This window comes from Sminthopsis crassicaudata, chromosome 2 (genome assembly GCF_048593235.1).
Source record: "Sminthopsis crassicaudata isolate SCR6 chromosome 2, ASM4859323v1, whole genome shotgun sequence".
NCBI lineage: Eukaryota > Metazoa > Chordata > Mammalia > Dasyuromorphia > Dasyuridae > Sminthopsis > Sminthopsis crassicaudata.
This window is the reverse complement of record NC_133618.1, coordinates 576,580,991-576,607,491: the sequence shown is the minus strand read 5'-3', so window position 1 is coordinate 576,607,491 and position 26,501 is coordinate 576,580,991. Positions and strand designations below refer to the sequence as shown.

Here is a 26,501-nt window from a genome sequence, read left to right as displayed (position 1 = left end):
GATCGCTAGAACTGAAAGAGGCCTTGGTGATCATCTAGTTCAACTTATTGTTTTTATTTAATTTTATTTTTAAAATACATTTTTATTGATGCCTCATCTTATGTATATGATAGTCATTTCTCATCCACCTCCAGTTTTAACCCTTCCTTGTGACAAAGAAAAGCAATTAAGCAAATATATGTGTATTTATGCATTAACCATATCTGAAAATATAGTCAATGCCCTATTAATTCCTTCATTTTAAAGATAAATGAGTTCCAGAGAGAGAAAGTGATTTCCTCCATATTATAGTTATTTTCAGAGCTAGAATTCAAACTCTCCTGATACTCCCAGTTTAGGGAGAAAGAGAGGGGCTAAAGGATTAGTTGATTGTTGTCTTCCCCCTCCTCCCATCTATAGACTTTTAATAGGGAGAAGGAAAGGAAGATCTAGGTTATACTAGTGGGAAGCTTAGGCACTAGTGCCCCAGACATGGAGGTGGGGGTGAGGGAGGCCATGTGAGAGGTGATCAGGGGATAGGATAGGAGAGAAAAGAGAGAGAGAAGGGGGAGGCCTAAAACAATCTTCATGTATTTAGGAATTTTGCTCTCATTGCCCCAATCCAAGAAAGAGGGAGGAGCCTCTCTCCTTCTCCTCCTCCTCTATTTCTTCCTTCTCCTTTCTCCCATCTCCATCCTCCCTTTTATGCAGCATTGGCCCCAACAAATTTCTGGCCAGGACTGTTCCTTAACAGCTACTCTATGCTCTAGCCTGAGTACTTTATCTCTATGGAAAACTTTTTTCATGAATAAATACTTTCCTGATTTCCAGACAATAGAAAGAATATACTATAAATTAATGTAGTTTAGAGGCTTCCTGTGACAGTAAAAATGAAAATATATGTTGTGCGTGCCAGTCAGTAGGAGAATGGTCTGAAGTCTTTTTTTGCCCTATAATTCAACTATTCCTGCCTCTTTCTGGCACTGTAGGAGTCCTTTCTAACATGTATTTCATCCCCTTTGATCCTTTTTCTGTTCTTTTCTAAACTACTTATGCTTCTGCCAATATCTGGTCATTTTGTATCTTTGGGTGTTGATAGGAAAGGGGCCAAAAAGATCTGAATCATACATAATCCTTCATCATCATGCTGGCTATGCAATTCCCCTTTATATAAAAAAAAGCTTCCCTATTCTCAGCACAGGATCCATTAGTTATTCCTTTGAAGTTTCTCCAATTCCAAAACTAGAGTAGTGGAATCCTTACCCTCAACTATCTCATACCTTTGGATGCCATGTTATATAAGGAGGTAACCCTGATTGCTTAATCATAGGCCTTATACATACCTTCTCTCTTTCCTTGAGATGAATACTATTTGACTTTCTTTCTTTTAGCTCTTCACACCACTCCTTTGTCCCCCTTCTTCACCCCTCTTTTCTCTGGAAAACAACCCATACAATTTTTGTGTATTGTCCCTCCCCCATTAGATTGTTAACTCCTTGAGGGCAGGAACTGATTTTTTTTAAACAATTGAATCCTGAACACTTAGCACAGTGCCTTTACATGTGAGGCATTTAATAAATGTTTATTAGATTATTCGATATCTCCAACCTCCTAGACATGATTCCCCCCCTTCTCATTACTTACACAAGTAAGATGCACTATCAGTCCCTTTTGCCTGTCGAAGAGTTCAGCACATCCAAAGATAAGCTTACAAAAGTTGTCAAATCTTGGGAACAGATATTCACTTTCCTATTCTAGCAAGCCTTCAGATATGTTTGTGTCCTTATTATCTATGGACCTTTTCCCTTCATAAACACCAAATGTAATCATTCAGCTTGTGATAAACCCCGACTTTGAGAACTCTATCAATTGTATCCTCAGCTCATTTTTAACTCTTCCCCAGAGGAACAGCATTTAGCACAGAGTTTAGAAAATTCTCACCTGCTTATCCTCAACAATTTCTCCAGTTTGATGTAGTCAGTTCTAATTCAGTCAAAGAAAATAAACTCAATCATTTAATGTTGCATTTGGTAATCAAATCTATTAGAAATTTGTTAGCTATATAAAATAGCCATTTGGGAGATAGTTGTCCTAATGCTTTAGTTTGACACAAGTCATCTGGGGCTAATGCTAATCCCCAGGGCTTCATTCCCCAGGTATGCCTCTTTCTTCCTAAACAGAGGACAAACCTGCTTTTCCTTAAATCTTCAGATTGGAAAATAGCTCCTAACAGAGAATGTCTTCAGTACATACTTTTCCTTCTCCCTCCTGTCTATATAACTACTGAGTATATACTCCCTCAGAGTGAAGAAGGCTTAGACTCATCCGGTGAGACCTGATCTCCAAGAGTACTGTTGCTTCTCAAGAGCCATTATTAAGGTAGTGCTTACAAATGGATTTTTAACATGAAGCAGTGGAAAAACTCAGAGAATTTCTATTCAGCAGACCTAGGTTCAAATTCTGACACAGCTACTTCCTGAGTAGTAACTCACGGGAATCATTTAACCTCTGTAGGACTCAGCTTTTCTCATCTATAATAGTGAAAGAATTGGATTACATAACTTCCAAAGTCCATTTGAAATCTGGTAATCTTACAAAAGGTTTCTGAAAGATGCAGGTTGCAATCCAGTTCTGTGATACTCCTCTCTGTCTCAGTCTTTTCCTCTCCCAATAACTGCCCTTGTCTCCAGACATAAAGCAGAAAGTCCTTGTTCTTTCACCCTAAGGCATATCCCTCTTGCCCCATCTGCGCTCTATCCAAAGCTGCCTCCATCCGTTTCATCAGCTACATACATAAACACACATATAAACACACTCCACCCCCACTGTTCTCTTCGGACACCAAATAAAGAAGTCTCTAATAAAAGCAGAGCAGCTGGGACCAGAAGGAGAGGGGAGGAAGGGGGAGGAAGGTCTCTGTAGCAAAGATCCCCCTCCCCAGCTTCCCTATCTCTAGAGACATTGGGACACTTGAGTTTGACCATTGGCACGGATGTTTTGGGTATGCCTGTCACTTTATAAAGTGTTTATAATGGTGTCTCTGTTCCAGTGTATAATGAGTGTGGATGTAACAGGGTGAACCTGCATGTATTTGACTCATGTGACAAATATAATATATATGGACTTTGTGTGGGTAAAGGGAGAAATGTCTCTATAGGGACAGCTGTCTAAAAGACTGCAATATGATCTGATCTTGTGTAAGGGAGGACTGTATTATGGTGTGGATGTATTTAACAATGTGTTTCTATGTGAGTGTGCAACGGTGAGTGAGATAATAGAACCCAAGTTTTGTGTTCTCCTTTTGCTTATAGAAGCCCCATTGCCTCCACTTCTAACCACACACCAGGCTGTTGGGCAGGCTTGTAGGAGACAACAGTAGTATTTCTCAGGCACTGATGCTCATTACTCAGCATTACAATGTAAGTGAGCTGAGCAACTCCACCGGATGGACCATGTGCAATTGAACAGTTTGGCACGTTACTCCATTCTGATCCAGACACCCTCTCTGACTCCCAAGGGAACAAAGAAGAGCTGAGATTGACCACTTTTGACTTCAGTTGGCCTATAAATCAATCCCCCTGAGGCTTACAAGGTCAACTGAGGGGTTGGCACCTAGGGTTTTAGCCTAGATAAGATTAGAATGACTTCTCTTAGGGTAGCAAGAGTTATCAAAGAGCATATCCAACCAAGACCAGCTTGAGACTTGGTGACCCAAACACAATACACACACGTATTCACATGCATCTTCACTCTTCTTATCCTTAGGTGTGCTGGGTGAAAATAGTATCAAAGGGGGCAGATTGATAAGTGGACAGATTTCCTTGTAGCCACTGGGGTCCCCACTGGTAGCCACCTTGACCTCCTTCCTCCCACTACTTCAGGCTCTTGGGACTCGTTTTGTTTCTCACTTTTCCTTACCCTTGGTGACGCTTCAGTAAGGGAAAGCAACAAAAAGAAGAAAATAAAATTGAAATAAAGGTGCTTAAGGCTCAATCCAAGTGGGAAGTACTCCTTAGCTAACTGTCTACTTCCGAACTTTTGACCAGATCTAAGGACTGAGGCCAAGGGCCTGTCCAGAGGTGGACTAAGAAACAATTTTCTTGGCAACTGTTGAGAGTGTGCTTGGCTGGGGCACCTGACAAAATCCCCTGAAATGCTCTTATCTTCAGTCTTCAACCTACCCCCGCCAAAATGCATTTCCTAGGAGAGGCGTTGGTTCCAATCCTATGATCAGCAAAGATCCCAGTCAAACTAAAGCAGGAGACATCGGCAAACCGGGGTCCTGGGGGGATATGAGAATATGATTTACAGCTCTATCATAATGTAGTGCTTAGAAACAAGTATCCATGAACTCTGACTTTCTACACTTGCTCTTGGGAATCATTGGGATGAAGAACGAGGGAAGGCTAGGACTCTCTAAGAAGAGCTTAAGGGACTCTGTCCTGGCAGCGATTTGAAGGTGGAAGGAGACCTTTCTGCGCTGGCCAGCCCTGGGCAGAGAACCACGCAGGTACTATGGATCTCGGAACCCCTCTCCTCCACTTGGCAGCAAGGACTTCCGATTGGGAGCAAAGTCTAAGCCAGAAACCCTTTTAGGCACTGACAGCTAGTCTGGACTAACAGACTTTGTCGGCACAAGGGTCTAAGCAGCCGTACTGAGCTGAAGGCTACAGGCTGAGCTCCGCAAAAGCCTCCTCCCTTTATTCCAGAACTAGTTTCCAAAGCCGTCCATAGTGGCGCTAGCTCAGGCTAGATTAATAATGTTGCAGACGGGAGACATGTCAGCAAGATGGAGACTATTCCGAAGAGTCCCTAACTGTTGTGCTAGTTACAGGGGGAGGCTTTGTGTGCCCGAATTCGTTTCCCAAAGTTGTTAAAGAAGTTGGCCCGTGGCCGGGAAGATCAGAACTGTGCTGCCTTGGAGACAGGTTTAGGGGTTGGGCGGAAGAAGGCTCTGACAACGAGGACAAGGACAGAAGATATCCAGCCGCCTGGGAAGTCCCAGTCACTTCGTAGCTGCTCTGAATAGTGGTGTTATGTGATCAGCCCGGCCTGAGATGAAGGACCTGGGATTGAAGAACAAACGGATCCAAGGGGCAGTGTAGGATTATGGGACAGCTGGAAGGTGTGGTCAAGACCCAAGTTCGAAAACAATGTCTTGGCCTGGAGAAGGGTACTACAGCTGTTGAGTCTGCCGGGGACTTGAGTCATTTTCCACCAGATTTCAAAGGAAAACCCTCTCCAAAAAGAAAAAAAAATGTATGTTGCTCACGCTGCTTTCCTTTCCCCTCTGATCCTCTTACTCTCCCTCCATTTCCCTCCTTCTTGTCTTTTTCACACTCACCCCTTTTTCTCCCAACTCTTTTTTCCTCCTTTTCGTCTCTCTATCTTCCCCTCAGACTCTCTCCACCAAATATACACCTGGGTCCTCCAGGCTGCACATAACGGGGCTGTGGAGCAGCAGAGCTGGAAGGAACTTTATAGACCAGAACATCTAGTCCAACATCTTTCTGACATTTGTGACCCTAGGGACAAAGTTAAAGGACACCCAAACCTAATAGATCCAAAGGACAAAGTATAGTCGTCTCCAACCTGCTCTGAATTTCCTGGGGAAATCGGGAAGTGGGGGTGGGGGGAGAAAGATAATGGGAAAAAGAGATAAAAGAGAAAGAGAAGGAAAGACAGGGAGGGCAAAAAAGGAAAGAGGGACAGGAGAGTCAGAGAGAGAAGGGAAGAGGAAAGAGAGGGGTTAAAAAGGGGAAACTTGATGTGAGGAAACAGAAGGAAGAAGAGGAAAAGTAAAATGGGAGTCGTGGGGAAAGGAAGAGAAGGAAAAGAGCGGAGAGGAAGCAAGAGAAAGAAGAAACGAGTTCTTAGCTAGCTCCTAGGACGGCTTCCTTTAAGGTACCGCAGTTCGGTTGAGGCCGGAGCCTCGGCGACAGCCTCCGCCTCCACCTCCCACTCTGCAGTTGCCGCTCTGGGCCCGTTTGACCGCTCGCAAAGTCAGGTAAGTAATGAGTCGGCCCTACAGAGCACAGACAGCTGCAATTGATGAGCGCCCAGTGCGCTCTCCTTGCCAGCTTTTTTTTTTCCGCCATGCGCCTTATTAGAGTAATTACGGAGCGCGGGGGTACGCTTAATGAGCCCCGTTCACTCGGGTGAGGTGGAGAGGGAGGGGGGGTGGGGGAAGAGAGAGAGTTAAGAGGAAACAGAGGCGGGATGGGGGGGGGCAGGAAGGAGAGGAAAGAGAGGGAAACATTGCACCAGCACCTCGCCTCCCCCTTCTCGGTCCCGGGGCGGGCCTGAGGGTGGGCGGGAGTTACCAGGGAACAGGCCTAGGTGTAGGACAAGGCCCGAGCGATAGTGCTTGACTGACGGACTTAACAGATGGGCTCTAAAATGTCCTTCCACGATTCGAGACCTCATAGACTTGTTCACTCCCGTCATCGCTGCAGGTTGCCACCAATCTACGATTTCTCATCCGGTGCCGATTCCTGTTTTTGTTTTCCTATAAATCCTCCCCCCAAGGTAGACACTGGAGGTCAATCTTGACTGGTTTTCATACTTCGTGAATGTCAGTGTAACATTCCGGCGCTCACGCTCTGATATAAACATACTGACAGAACAACAGATTTTCCTCTAGTCTTCTTGGGAGTGCAAAGTCTTGAGCACTATGCCCTCCCCTCCACTATGCCGGGATCGAGGTAAAGACCTCACGGACTTTGGGCCCTCCCTAGTTGGAAGTCCTTACAGCTTCCCGGTACACAGCATCCGCGGGCTGAAAGAAGCAGAAAAAAAAAAAAAAAATAGATGTTTATTAGGATGCAGACTGAGCGTTCTGAAGCCAAAACAATCTGAGTCTTTGCCCGTTTTTTGTTTGTTTCCCTTGAGGTTCTTGGATCAGGCTTCATAGATTATATACAACCCCAAGAAAACTGGGGAAACAAGACTCGTCCTGTCTGGGAGCTCTGGGTGTAAAGAACCCCTACTTCAGATCCGATCCACCCGACCCAAATTTCTGGGTCTGGGCTATCATCCCTGGCGTTGGGAACGAAAATCGGAAGGGGAATTTGGGTCCGGTCCCACTTTCCTAGTTCTGTTCAAGCTTCATCAAACCTTGGTTATTTGCAAAGCTCTCAACGTTTTTCTTTTTCTGCAAAACTGAGGGCCAGCAGTCCAGGAGCCGCTGAGCATTTAGGCTTGGTATTTCGCGACTCTGTGCTTTTTCCTTGAGTCGGAAGAATTGGAATAGACACCCGACCTGTTAAATAATTTGAAAAGAATGAAAATCTTTGGGATTTCGGAAAACACGGGATGGTTGAGATGGAGAGTGAGGGATCTAGGAGGCGACCTAGTCTCCTTAACCACAGCAGAAATGCAGCGTGAGGCAGTTGGCTGGGTCCTTGAGAGGAAACTGGAATATTTTTAGTTTATTTTGGCTGAGTTAACAGTTAGTCCTTTCTCTCTGATAGAGGAGATACATTCTTTGTACTTTGTTTGCAGGTGTGGAGTTGAGGCTCGTTTATGGTGTGTCTTGAGCAGGTATCGGAGGTCTTTTACAAGGGTGGTTTTCCACTGACCATTTTTGTCGCTGGTGCCCATTTCTAGTTACTTAAACATACAGTCACACACGTTAATACTTATATACACATCTCTTTCATTTATATAGCCACACAAACGCCTCCTCTCCTAATAATCGTCCTGCTTTTATAAGTGTTTCTCTTTCCAGTTCCTGGTCCCCCGTCCCCCAGGTTTTCCGGGTTGGCTATAGATTCTACATCAAAGATCCTGAGGTCCCAGAAGGAGTTGCAGAGTGGAACCTCAGATGTTTGGAGTAGAGAGCCTGACCTATCAGGGCCGGTGCCAGCCGGAGCAGCACAGAGAGGAGTGCGGGTGGCGCTTAGGGGCTCAGGGTTGGGGGTGGGGTGGGGTGAGAGAGGGTGGTTCCGAGGGGGAATCCATATGGATGGGCTCCCGGGATACAAAGAACAGCTGCCTGCTAGCTCCTGGTGTGCGGGCTCCGGGCTAATTGAATTAGGGCACACAGAGCAGGCTCCCACCCTGCGCGCCACCAGCCCCCCCGCCCTCCCTCCCGGTTTCCCTCCCCTCCAGAGTCCAAGAGCTGAATGAGGAAGGCAGCAGCCGCCTGCGTCCCCTGCCCGCGGCAGCGCCCGGAGCTCTGCGGGGTGCCCTCCCCCTCCCAATGCTCCCTCCGGATTGGGCCCTTTGTCCCGCTGGCGGCTGGCCGAGTTAGGAGCCCAGCTATCCTCAACTGGACAGCGACGCCGTGATTAATGGGGCAACCAAGAAACTGGCACAAGGAGGGGCCTGTGCACCCCCCCTTCTCCGCCCTCAGCTGCTAGGGCTGTCAAGGGCCCTGGACCCTCCTCAGCCCAATACTGGGCCTGAAAGGACTACGCAGCCTCTTATCTAGTTATGATAAATTACTATGTGTTGGGGTGCTGTGCTCAAGTGTGTGTCTGGGCTTTGTGTACATATTTATGTGCCTGTGTATATGTATGTGTGATTGTGGGTCTGTCGGCCAAGGGTGTGCTTGACTGAATACTGCCTCGATCTCAAGGACCAGTGATTCTCAGAAAGTATTTTCCTTCGCTCTTGTTATGAAGACTCTGGAAGCCGTCTATATCCGAAGGCGTTCTGGGAACCCAAGATCTGAGACTTGAAAGCTACCCAACTGCATAAACAGGATGCCCATCATCTGAAAGAGTTGGGCGTCTGGAACCTCAGAGAGTCAGCAAGGGTCCGAGAGAATCTCTAAGAAGAGATTACTGTCTCAACTCCAAGAATGAGGCTAGATCTTACATTCCCGGAGAGGTAGCCAGAGGAAGTAGAAATACCAGCTCAACTGAAAAAGGTCAGGACAAATACTCCCGACTCAAAGATTTGTATTCAAATTGAAGTTGATTAGTTATTGTATGCATTCTCTGTTCTCTTCTTTCCCTTCCCTCCTCCTCCTCCTCCTCCTCCTCCTCCTCCTCCTCCTCCTCCTCCTCCTCCTCCTCCTCCTCCTCCTCCTCCTCCTCCTCCTCCTCCTCCTCCTCCTCCTCCTCCTCCTCCTCCTCCTCCTCCTCCTCCTTCTCCTCCTCCTTCTCCTCCTCCTCCTCCTCCTCCTTCCCCTCTCTCTCTCTCTCTCTCTCTTCCTCTCTCCCTCCCTCCTTCCTTCCCTCTACCCCTCCTTCCCTCCTTTCCTCCCTTTCCCCCCTTCTCTCCTTATCTCTCCCCCCACTCTCCCGTGGCACATTTTACACTCTTGCCCGCATCCCAAACCAACCACTCACGGAAGCCAGATAATCTGCATCAAATTTGCTGAATTTTCACAATCACCTTAGCGGGGCAGGAATCAGCCGCAGAGAGGTGAATGGCAAATTGTCCCAAAACGTTGAAACACCCAGTGCAAATTAATCACTATGGATTTGGGGTAAAGATTTTGTCTTGCAGAGTAGAAGAACAAGAAAGAAGGGGAGAAACTGGCCCCTACAATTCTCATCCACGGGGGAGGGGGGAGGAGAGAAGAGAGGGGCAGTCATTCCCAGAAGCCTGGCTGGTCTACACTCTCTATAGCGTCCCACACAGATCTGTTGGCAAAGAACTCGGAAGAGATGAATGCCCTTCTCTCAGTACAATTAGAGAAAATTAGATCTCCCTGGTTAATTAGGCAGATTAACAGCACACCAAAAGAAATCAAGCTTTTGGCCAGGGAAGGCCGGTCTTGGGTCTCTTATCCTTGATCCTTATCTTAATTGTGCTGTTGCTTCCCAGAAAATTGCAAGAGAATCCTAGTTGAGGGATAACCATGCCTGGGAGTGTAAAAGCTGTTTAAGCGTGGGACCTCGGCGGCTTTGAAGAAGAATCTATGACAGCACTTAATCACTCTGCTCCCTTCTTTTCGAAGGGACATAAATAACTGGGCTTGCTAAATGCAAAGAGAATCCTGGAGATCCGAGCATTCACTGTCACCCGGAGATCAGGGTCGGGATCTATAAGGAGGGCAAATGGAGCCGGCTGGCATAGACTGGTAATGGGGAAGGAAGGATGTCTAGGATGCAGGCAGAGAACCAGATCATCTCCTTGGTGGGCTCGATTCATTATGAAGTCCATTGAGACCCAGGAAAGCACCCACAAGAGGGACCCGAAAGACTGGCCGCCACCCAGCGCCCTTCTCTCTCAGCAGCTAGGATCAAGTAGGGGACTTCCAGGAACTGGTGAAACTAGGCTTCGGCCTCTGCCCCTTTCTACTCTTCGATCCTGCCCCTCCTTTTCCAGTTGCACCCGCAGTAGTTCCGGCAGGGGCAGCTCGGGCCGGTGTGCTTTCTCCAGCTCATAAAATCTCTAACACAATTTTTTCTAGGACTTTTACTGCTCAGCGGAGATGAGCAGTGACATCCCTGTCTCCCCTTTCATAAATATTACATCTTCCCAATGCAATTACAGGAAACGGAGCAGCGGAGTGTTTACTAAATAAGATTATGGGATAATGCTAATGTATTTCATGTCGGTGTCTGACACCAGACAAACTCCCTATTAATAACCACTCAATGAGGCGCGCAGCCTCTCACCGGGGGCCGCTGCAGGGGACCTCAGGCTTTCTGCGTGGGAAGTGGCCACTTCTTGGCTGTGCCCTATAGCAGAACTGGAGGGACCTGGAGCAGCTTCCACACGGGCCCCGGGAGCCCCGGATGTTCCAATCAGAAGCTAGAGCAAATTATCCCCTTGACGATCCTGCTGCTTCAAGGATTTGTACCTACGGACCTAGTCTGTACATCCCTGGGATTACTCAGGGCACATTATTCGGATTGGAATATGCTCGCTATTTGCCCCCTCCCCAGGTCCAAGTTTTCGACACTTGTTTGCAGCCTGATTTCTTTAGCCGAAGGCCGATTTTTCTCCGATTTGTGGAATTGGTGGCGCGGGGATATAGGGGGGAGAGGGAAAGGGGAAGGAGGGCAGGGCAACAAATCACAAAAACAAAACAAAACAACAACAACAAAAAAAAACCTGACAACTAAGGTTCAAAGTCTATTGTGTCAGCCCCTTGCCCAAAGGTGAAATACTATAGACTGAGGGCTCTTTTCTGCTTTCAAATAAAGATATTTCATGCACATGGATCTAAGTAATGAGGGACCAGGGAGGGGTGGGAGAGCCTGCAGGCTCAGCAAATTCTGCACTGCCTCTGAGGCCTCCCCTATCCTCCTCCTCCGATGTCAGCAAACCCTGGGCAGAGAAACCTCTCAGCCTCTCAGCCTCCTTAGGAGGTAGGGGGATACTTCCTGCTCTCTACCCTCTCACCATCCGCCCCTTACACCCGGGAGTGGGGAAAGAAGATTAGCCAACGTAGATGAGTCAGTGTGGAGGAAAAGGAGAAGAGGCGGGGAGCAAGGAACACCCCAAACTGCCAATCCCTGTGCCCTTGTTTCTCAGGTGACCTTTAGTCTGGAGGTCTTTCTGAGCTTTTACCCCTCCCCTCCATCCTCATTATGCACACTCAGCTTACCCTCTCTCCCAAGTGCCTTAGATTGCCATGGGGAAACAGATCTATCTATATGAATTATGAACCGGTCTGTTCTCATTATGTGCATGGAGACTTTCAACAAGTCTTTTCCTTTAAAATGCATCATGTCTTCCTTTTCTGTGTTTCTGGATTTTCTATTTCCCCCTCCCCCCAATCTCTCAGTTCCTATCTCTCATCTTCCCTCCTCCCTTTTCTCAAGGCTCTATCTTACAGAAATCACATCCCCTCCAATCTACAGGTCCCTCCATACATACACCTATCCATACAAATATACAGTGTGTGCACACAAGCACCTACATATACTTAGAAACAGAAATAAGCACAGGCATATCTAAATTTCCTCTAGCTTTACATTTCTGTGATTATGCAACAAACATGCATATAGGTACACCTAGACACAAATACACACACACACACTCATGAACACAGACGCATAGAAAATATAAACACCAGCAAAGCATTTCTTCCTGAAAGAGCTATTGAAGCCAGGCCAAGATTCTCCAGTTCTGCCTGGGAATTGAGCAGTCCTGGTCTCTGAGAGAATTCCTATTTCTTTATAGAAATTATGTGTATCACATTTGAGATAAAATTTTCAATTCGTGTAAACCTGAAGCTATGGGAAGGACCTCAAAAATGAATTATCTGAGAGAAAGAGAAGTAGGTGGGAGTTGGTAAACTATCTGGGAGAGACCTGACTTGATGCTAGAATTGTCAGCCATCTCTGTTCAGCAAAGGAACTGAGAACCAGAAGAATCCCCAGGACAAAAACAAACAAACAAAAATTAATTTAAAAAAACCCAAGCTTTTAAGTTAAAAAAATGTAAAATTAAATTTCATTTTATTTTTATGTCTATCTTCTCTCCTTCTCACTTTCATCTCCTCCTCCCCCACTGAAAAACCAAAAAAAACCAAAACCCCTGATACAAGCATGTAAAGTTAAAAAAAAATTCTGGTATTGCTATTTTCCTCTCCTCCCTTCCTCTCTCCATAGCCTTGATAAATACTCTGAGTTCATCACCTCTCTATCTGGAGATTGGTAGTATGCTTCAACATGACACCTCTGGAGTTGCAATTGGTTCTTATGTTGCCTAAATATTTCAAAGTTGTTTGTTTTTACAATATTGTTGTTATTATATTGCATTATATTGTAAATTGAAAAAATAATAACTTGATAGGATAATTGGAGAGGGAAGAACCGGGTTAAATTAGAGATTTATGTTGTTTGATGATGCTCATATTTTTATATATTCTACTATTTGTGTTGGTATCATAGCTCTTAGTAGACTGCAAGCTCAAAAAGGAAAGGGACTATCTTCTCATTCCTCAATTTTGTATATCCTAGAATCTTGTAGATACTAAATAAATGTTTCTTATAGTTTTAATTTCTTATACTGATTTTTCCTTTTCTTTGTATCCCCAGAAATTAGCATGCTTAGATCATAAAAGGTGTTTAATAAATGTTTGCTGACTTGATAGTAATATTCCTTTACATATATATTCTACAACTTGTTTATCCATTCTCCAATCAATAAGCATGGGCTTTGTTTTCATTTCTTTGTGACTACAAAAAATTAAAAAAAACATTAGTTTTGTTGTTATTCTTTCATTTATATCATTACAGTAATTAGACACATTGGATTTCCTTGTTCTTACTTTATTTTGCATCAATATTTATTCCTTGCTTCTTCGTAATTTTATATTAATTTTTTCAAATTAATATTTTCATATTAGTATTATTTTTCATATTAATATTTTAGAGCAAAAGAGTTTTCCTTTATAATTAGATATTTCAGCATTCATTTTATAAAAGAGAATTGGTCTAAATACTTCAACACCTCAAGCACTCCTTTAGTTGTGTTCTAAAGCTGAAGACAGCCAGCAACCCATAACAATCCATAATGGACTCTATGGCATTCCAAAATGGCAGCCATCAGTTATCATCCTATTATATTGTCGGTTCCCCCATTTTCCTCAGTTCACTCAAGCTGTTTAGAGAGTTTGGGTTTTGGGTTTGGTTTGGTTTTCTATTCACAGCTGTAATTTTATTAGTGTAGGAAACCTTCAGTGAAGACATCCCTCTATCAATGCAAATCTGTTGCTGTTCTGCAACTTTCAGACTGAGAATATTTCCTGGGATGCTGGGAAATTAAATGATTTGCTTAGTAACACACAACCAGCATGTGTCAGAAAAGAGGCTCGAACCTTAGCCTTCCTTACATTAGTAAGGTTCTTTATCTGATATTCTTAGCTATCTTTTCAGAATTTTGTTTTTGTTTTTCTTTTTTCAACTAACCATTCCTTTCTGGCATTCCTCAGAAAGCCCTCAGCTCTTCCTTAGTTTACGTACAGGTATTAGTACTAGCACAAGATTATATTCATATGGTACAACATGGCATCTGTAATCTATACAATCCCCTATGCCCTCAAAAAAAAAAAAAAAAAAAAAAACCTTCAAAGAGAATTACCAAAGGCCTCAAACTTTGAAGTGGGAAGACTTGAAGCTGGCTTTTGACTGTCAAAATTTTCAAGACAGTTGCATCTGTTAGCAAGCTCATAATTCTTTTAATTAGGCCAAGTTGTGAGTATGGAATAGTGGATAAGGTAACTGAACTTCTCTGAAGAATAGAATCACCCAGAATAGCAGAATAGTTTATCTGCTTGGCAGACTGTCCTCGACACAGGAAAATGAACCAGGAGGGTGGTATGATTACTTTGGAACCAATGAGATCTTTAGGAGAGCAAAGGTAATCATTGCCAGTTCTTTATAGAACAACTTGAAAGCTGAATCATATATTTAATTTTTTTATTGATGCCACTTGTTTTTATTTTTACATGACTATCATTTCCTGAGATTGCTCTTCCTTTCCCTCCCCCACTTACAATAAAGAAAAACTTAAGCAAAATCAAATGGAATAGTAATGGTAGTTCCTAGTACAAGTCACATGCTGCACCCACCCCTCTAACTATGTTTTATTATCTTTTCTCTGGGTCTAGGATTGATCATTAGTATTAAATGGAGTTCAAATGTTTTCTGATGTTATTTTTTATTTATTTTACTCTATATCCTTTTTTCTCTTGAGCCTGCTTCATTCTGCATCAGATTAAACAAATCTTGTCATATTCATCATTTTTTATGCTTAAAATTTGATCTTTTTGTTTTTATATTACTTTCATTTGTCAATATATAGACCCTTCAGAAAAGGGAGTGAAGTATCATTCCTCTGCTCTGTATACAAGCTTCATCATTGTTAAGTTCAATGCATTCGGGATTTTTTTAAAATAAAATTTTATTGATACCTTTCACTTTTTAGATCATCCACAATTCCTAAGATGTTCCTCCCACTTTTCCCTCAAAGAAAATTATCCCTTTTGATAAAGAATAAAAATAAAGGGAGGGAGGAAATTTAGCAAAACTAACCAAAATATAAAAACATTATGTCATTGCAAGCAGTATTCACCCTCTTCCTCTCTCAGTTTTCAGTTCTACAAAGAAGTAGAGTGAGTTACTTTCTCCTCTTTCTTTTTTTGATTAATTTTATTTCATTCTCCAATTCAAATTCTTTTTCACCTTCCTTCCTCACTCATTGAGAAAGCAAGAAAAAGACCCATTACAAATATAATCAAATGAAATGCTCACAATAGACTTTGTGTGTGTGTATATAGATATAGATAGGTATATATGTTTATATATATATATATAATATATACATATGTACACACATATACATTTCTGTGTATACACACATACACATGCATATATACATACTTGAACTGAGTCTGTCACCTCTCTATAGTAGTAGATAACTTGGATTATCATAAGTCCTCTAGAATTGTGGTTGCTCATTGTTTCTAAGTCTTTTATTTATTTTTACAAAAATTTTATGCATAGGTAATTTTTCAGCATTGACAATTGCAAAATCTTTTGTTCCAACTTTTCCCCTTCTTCCCCCCACCCCTTCCCTTAGATGGCAGGTTGACCAATACATATTAAATATGTTAAAGTATAAGTTAAATACAATATATGTATTCATGTCCAAAGTTATTTTGCTGTACAAAAAGAATCGAATTTTGAAATAGTGTACAATTAGCCTGTGAAGGGAATCAAAAATGTAGGCAGACAAAAATAGAGGGATTGGGAATTCTATGTAGTGGTTCATAGTCAATTCCCAGAGTACTTTCGCTGGATGTAACTGGTTCAGTTCATTACTGCTCTATTGGAACTAATTTGGTTCATCTCATTGTTGAAGAGGGCCACGTCCATCAGAATTGATCATCATATAGTTTTGTTATTGAAGTATACAATGATCTCATTTCACTCAGCATCAATTCATGTCTCTCCAGGCCTTTCTGAAATCATCCTGTTCATATATCACAATTTATTCAGCCATTCTCAAGTTGATGGGCATCCACTCAGTTTTTAGTTTATGGCCACTACAAAGACGGCTGCCACAAACATTTTTGTGCATGTGGGTCCCTTTCCCTCTTTTAAGATCTCTTTGGGACATAAGCCCAGTAGTAACACTGCTGGATCAAAGGGTATGCACAATTTGATAACTCTTTGAGCATAGTTCCAAATTGCTTTCCAGAATGGCTGGATATATCCACCAACAATGTATCAGTGTCCCAATTTTTCCACATCCCCTCCAACATTCTGCATTATCTTTCCCTGTCATTCTAGCCAATCTGACAGGTATATAGTGGTGTCTCAGAATTGTCTTAATTTGCATTTCTCTGATTAATAATTACTTGGAGCATCTTTTCATATGACTAGAAATAGTTTCAATTTCCTCATCTGAGAATTGTCTGTTCATATCCTTTATTTATCAACTGGATAATGGCTTGATTTCTTATAAATTAGGGTCAATTCTCTATATATTTTGGAAATGAAGCCTTTATCAGAACCTTTGACTGTAAAAATGCTTTCCCAGTTTATTGCTTCCCTTCTAATCTTGTCTGCATTAGTTTTGTTTGTACAAAAACTTTTCAATTTGATATAATCAAAATTTTTCTATTTTGTGATCAATAATGATCTCTAGTTCTTTTCATAAATTCCTTCCTCTTCCCTAGGTCTGAGAGGTAAACTATCCTATGCTCTTCTAATTTATTTATAATCTCATTCTTTATGCCTAGATCATGAATCCATTTTGACCTGATCTTGGTGTACAGTGTTAAGTGTGAGCCAATGTCTAGTTTCTGCCATACTAATTTCCAATTTTCCCAGCAATTTTTGTCAAACAGTAAATTTATTCCAAAAGCTGGGGTCTTTGGGTTTGTCAAACACTAGATTATTGAAATTATTGGCTGTTTTGTCCTTTGAACCTAACCTATTCCACTGATCAACTAGTCTATTTCTTAAACTTGAGATAAAGGCACTTTTTTATCTAGTCTTCAAGATTCTAGCCCAGGAAACAAGTGAGTGTTTACTTGTTGGGGAATGGCTGAACAAATTGAGGCATCTAAATATGAGATAATATCATTGGTTTTGGTAACTGCTGTTTTATAATTTTAGATCTGGTACAGCTAGGCCATCTTCATTTGATTTTTTTTTTCATTAATTCCCTTGAATTTTTTTTTTTTTTTTTTTTTTTTTTTTTTTTTTTTTTGAGGCTGGGGTTAAGTGACTTGCCCAGGGTCACATAGCTAGGAAGTGTTAAGTGTCTGAGATCAGATTTGAACTCGGGTCCTCCTGAAGTCAAGGCTGGTGCTCTATCCACTGCGCCATCTAGCTGCCCCTCCCTTGAAATTCTTGACCTTTTGTTTTTCCATATGAACTTTATTTTTTCTAGGTCACTAAAATAGTTTTTTGGTAGTCTGACTGGTAGAGCGCTAAATAGATTAGTTTAGGTAGTATTGTCATCTTTTATTATATTTGCTCGCTCTATCCAAGAGCATTTAATATTTTTCCATTTGGTTAGATCTGACTTTGTGTGGAAAGTGGTGTGTGGTTTTGCTCATATATTTTCTGATTTTCCCTTTGCAGAGAGTTTTTAGAGATTTTTTTATACTGATAGTATTAAAGTTACTTTAAATGGAATTTCTCTTTGTAGCTCTAACTGTTGGATTTTGTTAGTGATATAGAATGTTGATTTTGGGGGGGTTTATTTTGTATCCTGTAACTTTGCTAAAGGTGTGGACTATTTCTAATAGCTTTTTAGTAGAATCTCTGGGGTTCTCTAAGTATACCATCATATCATCAGCAAAGAGTGATAGTTTGGTTTCCTCATTACCTATTCTAATTCCTTTCATTTCTTTCTCAACTCTTATTGCCAAAGCTAGCATTTCTAGTACAATATTGAATAGTAATGGTGATAGTGGACAACCTTGTTTCACTCCGATCTTATTGGGAATGGTTCCAGTTTATTCCCATTACATATTATGGTTACTGATGGTTTTAAATAGATGCTACTGATTATTTTAAGGAAAAGTCCGTTTATTCCTATACTCTCAAGTGTTTTTAATAGGAATGGATGTTGGATTTTATCAAATGTTTTTTCTGCATCTATTGAGATGATCATATGGTTTTTGTTGATTTGGTTATTAATATAGACAATTATACTAATAGTGTTCCTAAGTCTTTGAAAGTTAATTTGATTTACAATATTGCCATTATTGTATAAATTGTTATCCTAATTCTGTTCAGTTTACTCCGCATCAGTTTATCCAAGTCTTCTCAGGTTTCTCTGAAATCATCCCCTTCAAGATTTAACAGGACAATTGTAGCACATTCATATCCCATAAATTTTCAGCCATTCCCAGATCTCCTCAGTTTCCAATTTTTGCCACTATAAAAAGGCTGCTATAAATATTTTTGGTCCGTTTCCTCTTTCTTGGATTCCTTTGGAATATAGATTTAGTAGGGGTTTATTGCTGGATCAAAGGGCATGACATTCAGCTTTTATTTTATTGTTCCCTCACTTTTAGTTGTAGCAACTCTGCATGTTCTCTTCCTTGTTCTTACTTTACTTTGCATCAATTCATCCTTCCTGCTTTTCATTCTTCATATTAACAGTTTCTTAGAGCACAATGATATTATCTCACATTTAGATGCCTCAATTTATTCAGCCATTCCCCGACAAGTAAACACTCATTTGTTTCCTGGGCTAGAATCTTGAAGACTAGATAAAAAAGTGCCTTTACATCAAGGGAATGAGGGGAATAGACCTGGCTGGACAAGACCCACTAGGGTGAGTATTAGCTGAACAATTTGCCTGGGGAGTAGAAGTTGGGGTTGACTTAAGAATTCCACCTGATCTTTCAGCAAGGATAGTCTGAAGCTGTTCTGATTTAGATGTTGTTTCCTTTGCCAATCTAACTTCTTCAGTTTTTACTTCTCTGGTTCAGTATTTCTTTACTTTAGTTTCTAAGTAAATTTCTTTTTTACACTTTCGAGGGCCTGTGGGCTTATTAAAAGGGAAAGTCAGTGTTTTCTTACCTGGGGCCTGGGGTCAACAACCAACAACTCCTGAGCCTCTGGCATCCCTCTAAGTACATACACCCCTACTGCTTTTTTAACCAAAATAAAGGAAAGGGTCTATATCTGTGTTGACTCATCTTATTTAGTCAGAAAGATCTTAAAACTAACAACAATGATTCTCTAACCTTGGTGGTGATTATAGTTCAGATAGGCACTCTCCTGCTTCTCTAGCCCCTGCTTCAAAGAATGGGGGAGCGGAGTCCATTGCCATCATGGGTCAACTTGTTTTCCTTTCCATAGGCTTGAGGCTGCCCTGTATCCTTCAACTTCTGCCCCATATGCCTCATTCCCTCAGGGCTAGGCTCTCTGTTTTCCAAAGCAACAATTAAGTAATCTGATAGAGTCAGTGTGCTAATGTGCTAATAAGAGAAAGCTCCTTAGGGTCCTCTCTCCCATTTCTAAAATACACATGTGCATTGTAACAGGCTCCTTCTGGAGATGATAAATAATTATTAGGTCTTTTTATTGTTATATTAGCCGACATTTGTAATATAGTGCCTCAATGTTTGTAAATCATTTACATATATATATGTATATATATAATCCCATTTGATTCCTAAAATAACTCTCTGAACTAGGTATTACAAATGTTAATATTCTCATTTTGCAGATGAAGAAACACTCAGGCTTCTGAGAAACTAGTATTAGAGGCTGGATTTGAATCCTGGTCTCTACTTTTGAAGCTTTTTTGACTGTACCCCAAAGTCTCTCCAAGGGGCTAGAATTTCATTGTTGTGGAAACTTGCTTTGCCAATAATGTTGCAGTGAGTGAGGAGTTGCTATGACAGAAAAAAAATCAGCATCTTGTGGCCAATCTGGTGACAAGCTTCTTTGAATATAGTTGAGATGATCCTTCGTTGAAAGACAGACACATGCCCACACTTGAAATCTTTCCATCTGAATGAGACCTGACAGAGCTCCTGCCCTGAAGGCTACCTCTTGAAAGATCAGGGTCATTTCTATATCACAATGAGCCATTACAGAAGGATGTTAGTGATACTATTGCATTATATTACAAATTAAAAATTTTAGTCCCCAATTTGTTTAGATGTCCCTGATATAAACTCTTTCCTGAACCAATGTAAGTGGCTTGTAATGTGGCTTTTCAAAAGGTTAATCTAAAAATATCATTTATTATGGCTCCTTTCCTTTTAAAAGGCTGCCAACTTGTGCCTTGGTCAGTACAGAAAGAAGATTAGTGTGCCTCAGGAGGTCAAATGTGTTGGTAACAGTGCCCAGAACCTAGAGGGAGCTGATAGAACTGAAAATGAGAAGAGTAGACAACTGGTTGGAGTTTTTAGAGATTTTCTAAAATGAGTTTTCTTGGAAACTTTGAAACGTTATTTCAAAATGCTAATTCAACTTTGCCTACAGTTTCCTGGGCCCCAGTTTTCTTACCTGTAAACTGAGTTCAGGCATTGTCTCCTAAAGGGTAAGGAAGAGGTCTATGAGGGGATGAGGAAAATAGAACAGTGCATTTGCTTTTTATGATGCTAACTACCTTGAGCCTCTGACTGATTTTGTAATCCAAACGGAGTAAGAGTTGCCTTAAAATTTGTTCTCCATCTTAAAAGGCTAAGGAAGACCCCAGAGAGGGTTCACATTTTATGCCATTAAGCAGAATTTACTTTTGATAAATGTTTCCTAAATAGTCTTCTAGCTTCTTTCTCCTCCATAATCCTACACTACTATTCCTTTTACTATCAGGGAGGAAAGAGTACTCTTCTAAGGTGTCTGAGAAGTTATGAGGAGAGGAACTTGACCAACAGTCTCTTTCCCCCAAAAAATTAGTAGGCAGTAGGACTTAGCCTTGTCGCCTGATCCAGCTGAGACTTACCTTTTAATGGATTTTAAGTAATTTTTTGCATGTGATGTGGGACTTGACAAATACAAATTTTCATGAACATTTTCATACATAGAGAATAGAAAAGAGTAATTACATTTGAAATGAATAAATTATTGAGCGTATTGTTACATATTGTATTATGAATGTATTATTATTAGTTGTTCAAGCATATAATAATTCAAAATATTAATTTCAAAGTTTTCCTTCTTTCCTGTCTCCTTTAAATTTCCTTTTACTCTCTCTTATACATTAAAAATAATTCAATGACCCTCTTTTATTTTTCTTGTCATCATTAACTTTCACTCCCTTTTTTCTCCTCACCCTCTTTCCAAGTTAAAAAAAAATCACCTTTCTTAGGACAAATGATTATGTAAAAGATCACTCCTCATTAGAGTTCCCTTCTAATCACTGCCACTCTTCTAGTTGCCCCAGTCTAGGGTTTTCTCTACTTGGCATTGTTATACTAGGAGCACCACTGGTCCTCCACATCATCTGCCTGAAATGTCTTCTCCTCCAAGTTCAAGTCCAAGAAAAGGGCTTGCTAACCAGAGTTCATTGCCAATCAAGCCACAGAAAGACAGGGAACCTTCAGAATTCCTTTTTAGCTTGAATTTTTCATTGTTCATCTGAAAAATTCAAAGATAAATGAGGGGAGGGAAGGATTCTAGGCATGTCTATACTCTTACTTATGTTGCCCTCACCCAGGCATTTTCCACTTCCCTCATACATATACCTCCCCACTCACCTCTAGGGTCTAGAGATTCTGTATGGCCCTCACTCATCGAAGAATTTTGGACTGGGGCACAACCACACTCTCCCTAATTAGCATTAGTTAGGGTTGAGCACTGACCCCATGGGGTCAAAGATCATGGCTTTATTTACTCACCTCCGGCTCTTTTCAGTATTCCAGTCCTTTCATCATTTTTTATAATGGAAACATCTCTCCTTCCTAGTGGCTATACAGAGTCCAGAGAGACAGGACCTCTCCCCCCTCAAGCTCCCCATGCTCCCTCCAACATAGAGCTCAAGTTTCTCACCAAAGTAATGTTATATACTCAGGACAGCTTTCAGCTGTCACTTTATTACATTCCTCTGTCTGCTTATAGTCCACTAAGCTCTAGTTGTGTGTGTGTTTTTGTGTGTTTATGTTTTTCGGTATGTGTATATATGCATATAAGTATGTATATATATATTTATGTCTATATTATCATGTACATGTTCTATATATGAATGTGAATTTGAATGTATATATGTGCATAGGTAAGTAGAATTATAGAAATAGCAGCTTTTAAAGATGATTTAATACATTTTACAGAAGAAATTGAGTCTCAGAACATTTGAAGAGACTTGCTAAAGATCACAGAACTATTATGTTGCAGAGATGGCATGTGTTTGTGCCTATCAGAAAATGTGTATGTGGGATCTTGCCTATTTCTCTTTATCATGATAATGTAGATTACATGTATCACAGGTTACAATTAGAAGAGGGAGTAAATGTAAAGAGCCTTGACGGGAGAGACATGGTTCACTGTCTGAGAAGAGGAAACGTGATTAAAGGTCTTCCAGTATCCCTGGAAAGATACCGTAGTGATACCAGGCATGAAACTACAAAATATATCAATAGGCACTATTGCCTATTGATATACATACATACATATATGATATAAGAATCTTTGTTAGGATTGAGAAGTGAAATAAATTCACCTATGGACAACTAAATTATATTAACCAAAGAGACCTTCCTGAAGGAGATCAATCTTTAGAGATGTTCTCCCAATTGGACCATTATAACCCTGGGAAGTTCATATAAGCTCTGGTATATTCAACCATTTCTCTTACTCTTCCCCAAAGTATGAGTATGCTTGTGGGAAGGAATGAATATTACTGTTATGGTATAATGTTAAGTATAGATCTTAATGCTGGGCAGAAAGTAGAAATAGATGAGATCTTGAAGAACATATTTAAAAGTTGGTACGGACTTATAGTTCATATAGTAGTCTATGCAATAGCAGTGATAGATGACTTCAATTACCCATATATCTATTGAAAAACACTCCTGGCCAAAAAAATAGAGTAATTAACAAATTCTGGGCTTGCCTTAATTATAACATTTTTCTGCAAAAGGTGAAGGAAATAATTAGAGAAATACCTTTTCTAGATCTGATTTTGATCAGCTTCTAGAAGTGAAAATTAAGGCAACCTAAGAGGTAAGCAACTAGTTTATGTGGTAAGGGAGAAGGAATAATCTAGGAACAGTCCTCATTATGACTTAGATACTAGGAAAGAGGATTTCAAAGTTTTTAGAGGAAATAGGTACAATACTTTATTTTCTGCATTTCTCCACAAGTCAGCTCAGGAGGTATTAGAAAAATGATAATGGAAGAAGACATAAAGAAAAAAATTATGATGAAGAGAAAATGGTGCTGGAATTATCTAAAGAGGATGATCTCTGTGAACCCATAGGGAACTAATCACTCAACTTAGATTTTAAAGAGACATAAATAAAGTAGCAGCAAAGTCAGTTAATGCAAGATAAAAACAGACACATTTCACATCCTTGTGAAAACAGCCTTAGGAATAAAGCTCAGAAGGTTAACAAGGAATGCTAGGAAGTAGACATAAGGGTGAGAGTTTTTTAAAAGCTATATTGGGGAAAAGATGAGGATTGGATGAAGGATAAGACTGCTCTACAGAGTGTGTGGGATACTGATAGATTACAAAGAGAAGACAGAATTACTGAATTCTTATTTCTCTTCTGCCTAGTCAGCCAAAAACCAGAAAAAACAGAATAAAAAATAGCAAGATAAATTAAAGGACAGTAAGAGAGCATCTAACTGCCCTTGAAATGTTCAAAGCACTAGCCTCAAACAAGGATTTATCAGAGTACTGGAAGACCTCGAAGATATATTTTCTCAGTCACTATATTTTAAAGATCTTGGAGATTTATCAGAGAGGGGCTACAGGAATGAAGAAAGGAAAATGTCCTGATTTTTTCAAAAAAGGGAAAGGAATTGTGGATAGAGCAGCAGCCCTGAAGTCAGGAAGACCTGAGTTCAAATCTGGCCTCAGACACTTAACACTTTCCTGACTCTGTGACCTTGGGCAAGTCACTTAACCCCAATTGCCTCAGGAAAAAAAAAGGGGCAGGGAGGGGGAAGGAATCAAATCTTTAAGTTGTATTTCAGGGAACTTGACTTTGATTCCTGGAAAATTTCTATGACATGATTAAAGAGACAGTTAGTGAATATCTAGAAAAAGAAACAGTGATCATAAAGAGTTAATATGATTTGATCAAAAGTAGGTCATGCCAGACTAACCTAATTTTTTTTTAGAAGATTACTAGATTAATTGACTAGAGGAACATTGTGGTTATGATTTACCTAGTTTCAGGCAAAGCATTTGATAAAGATTATTACATTCTTATAATTAGTAAGATGAAGCAGTGTCAACTAGACAATATAATTAGGTATCTTCAAAACAGTAAACATTTATGAAGTATCTACTATGTGCCAGATACTGTATTGAGCACTAAAGATACAAAAAGGCAAAAAGTAGTCTTTATCCTCAAAGAGCTTACAGTTCAATGGGAAAAACAACATGCAAATAGATATATAAAAATAAACAAGTTGGATGACTAAACTAATGGAATAGTCATAAATGTCCACTTGAAAGATCTGTAGTGGAATGCTTGAAAAGCTCATCCTTGATCTTAGGTAATATCCCAATTGAATATTTGAGTAACATCCCAAATGGCATGTTTGTCAAATTTGTAGATGATTCAGCACTAACAAAATGGATGAGAGTTAAAATCCCAAAAGATGCCAAAAGGCTAGAATAACGAACCACATTTTATAAGATTTAGGGTTTTTTTATTAAATCTTTTTATTTATAAAGCATATGCATGGGTAATTTTTCCAACATTAACCCTTGCAAAACCTTTTGTTCCAAAATTTCCCCTCCTTTCCCCCACCTCCTCCCCTAGCTGGCAGGTAGTCTAATACATGTTAAATATGTTTTAAAAACATGTTAAATCCAATATATGTATATGTATTTATACAGTTATCTTTCTGCACAAGAAAAATCAGATCAAGAAGGAATAACAAGAAAAATTGAAAAAGAAAAAAAATGCAAGCAAATAACAGAGAGAGTGAGAATGCTATATTGTGTTCCACACTCTGTTCTCATGGTTCTCTCTCTGGGTGTAGATGGCTCTCTTCATCACTGAATTAGTGGAACTGTGTTATGAAAATGTCTCTATTCGAGAGATAAGGTGAAGAACTTACAGGAATGTATAAATTCTTTTTCTGTATTTTACTTTCATTATTTCTGTGTTTTCCCTATGATCTGTATAATATGTGCAGGCTTATATTGAGCCCTGGCCAGCTATAACCATATTTACTTAACCTGAGCTGATGACATTTACCAGTATTTTGACATTTATCAATATTTAGTCTGGACCACTATCTGCTTGATTAAGGCTGAAGGCCTGATTTTCTGTTTCCTAGAAATTGGGAGATTTTGGGGAAACAGAAACCTTCCATTCCAATCTCTCCAGATAGCAATAACCAATTAGATGCCTCCCCCCACCCTTCTCAATGCTCTCTTACTTGTGATGTAATCTTTCATATAAAAGCTATATATCTTTACTACTTCTTTAGCCTCCCACCATGAGCTTTCTCTTTCTTATCTCATGATGGGACTGCTCATCCTCTGGAGGTTTTCAGTAAACAACTTTTCTGCCTTCTACTGAGTGATCTTTGAGTAGTCATTTTGGGTAAGGGTCTTCTACATCCCTCACAGGAGCAACCGGCTAATGGCTGCTGGATGTTATGGGAGCCACTTGCCAGTCAGTGGCTGCTGGGGAGCCAACACAGACCAGCAGAATAGATCCCTTGGTGAGAGAATGATAATGATACAATGAGACTGGAAGGCAGTTGCATTCTCTGACTTCTCTCCTTTTCCCTCTTGCCTCTAATTTATTTCAATCCCAATCTACAAACAACATCTGTGTCAATAAAGGCTGACTTGTAATTTCTTCAAGTGTTATGATCCACAGCTGTGGGAGCTTTTGGAGAACCAACCTGCCCCTTCACACTTAGGCATGGTTCTTAACAGAACTAATCCCAATCATCTCATTGTTGAAGAGAGCTACGTCCATTAGAATTGATCATTGTATAGTGTTATTGTTGCCATGTATGATCTCCTAGTTCTGCTCATTTCATTTAGCATCAGTTCGTGTAAGTCTCTCCAGGCCCCTCTGTATTCATCCTGCTGGTCATTTCTTGCAGAACAATTATATTCCATAATATTCATATACCACAATTTATTCAACCATTCTCCAATTGATGGGCATCCATCCAGTTTTTAGTGTATGGCCACTACAAAGACGGCTGCCACAAACATTTTTGTGCATGTGGGTCCCTTTCCCTCTTTTAAGATCTCTTTGGGATATAAACCCAGTAGTAACACTGCTGGATCAAAGGGTATGCACAGTTTGATAACTTTTTGACCATAGTTCCAAATCTCTCTCCAGAATGGTTGGATCTATTTACAGATTCACCAACAATGTATCAGTGTCCCAGTTTTCCCACATTCCCTCCACCATTGGTCATTATCATTTCCTGTCATCTTAGCCAATCTGACAGGTGTGTAGTGGCATCTCAGAGTTGTCT

The 26,501-nt window shown here is 40.6% G+C and overlaps 1 long non-coding RNA gene across 2 annotated transcripts in view; it reads right to left on the bottom strand.

Annotated features, from left to right (window-relative positions):
* Window positions 1-19,487: 19,487 nt before the first annotated feature.
* LOC141553736 (uncharacterized) overlaps window positions 19,488-26,501 on the bottom strand; it is a 29,810-nt gene continuing 22,796 nt past the window's right edge. For both annotated transcript variants that reach the window (XR_012485618.1, XR_012485617.1), the window contains exon 5: window positions 19,488-19,942. This is a non-coding gene — a long non-coding RNA (uncharacterized LOC141553736). The remainder of the gene's footprint in view (window positions 19,943-26,501) is intronic.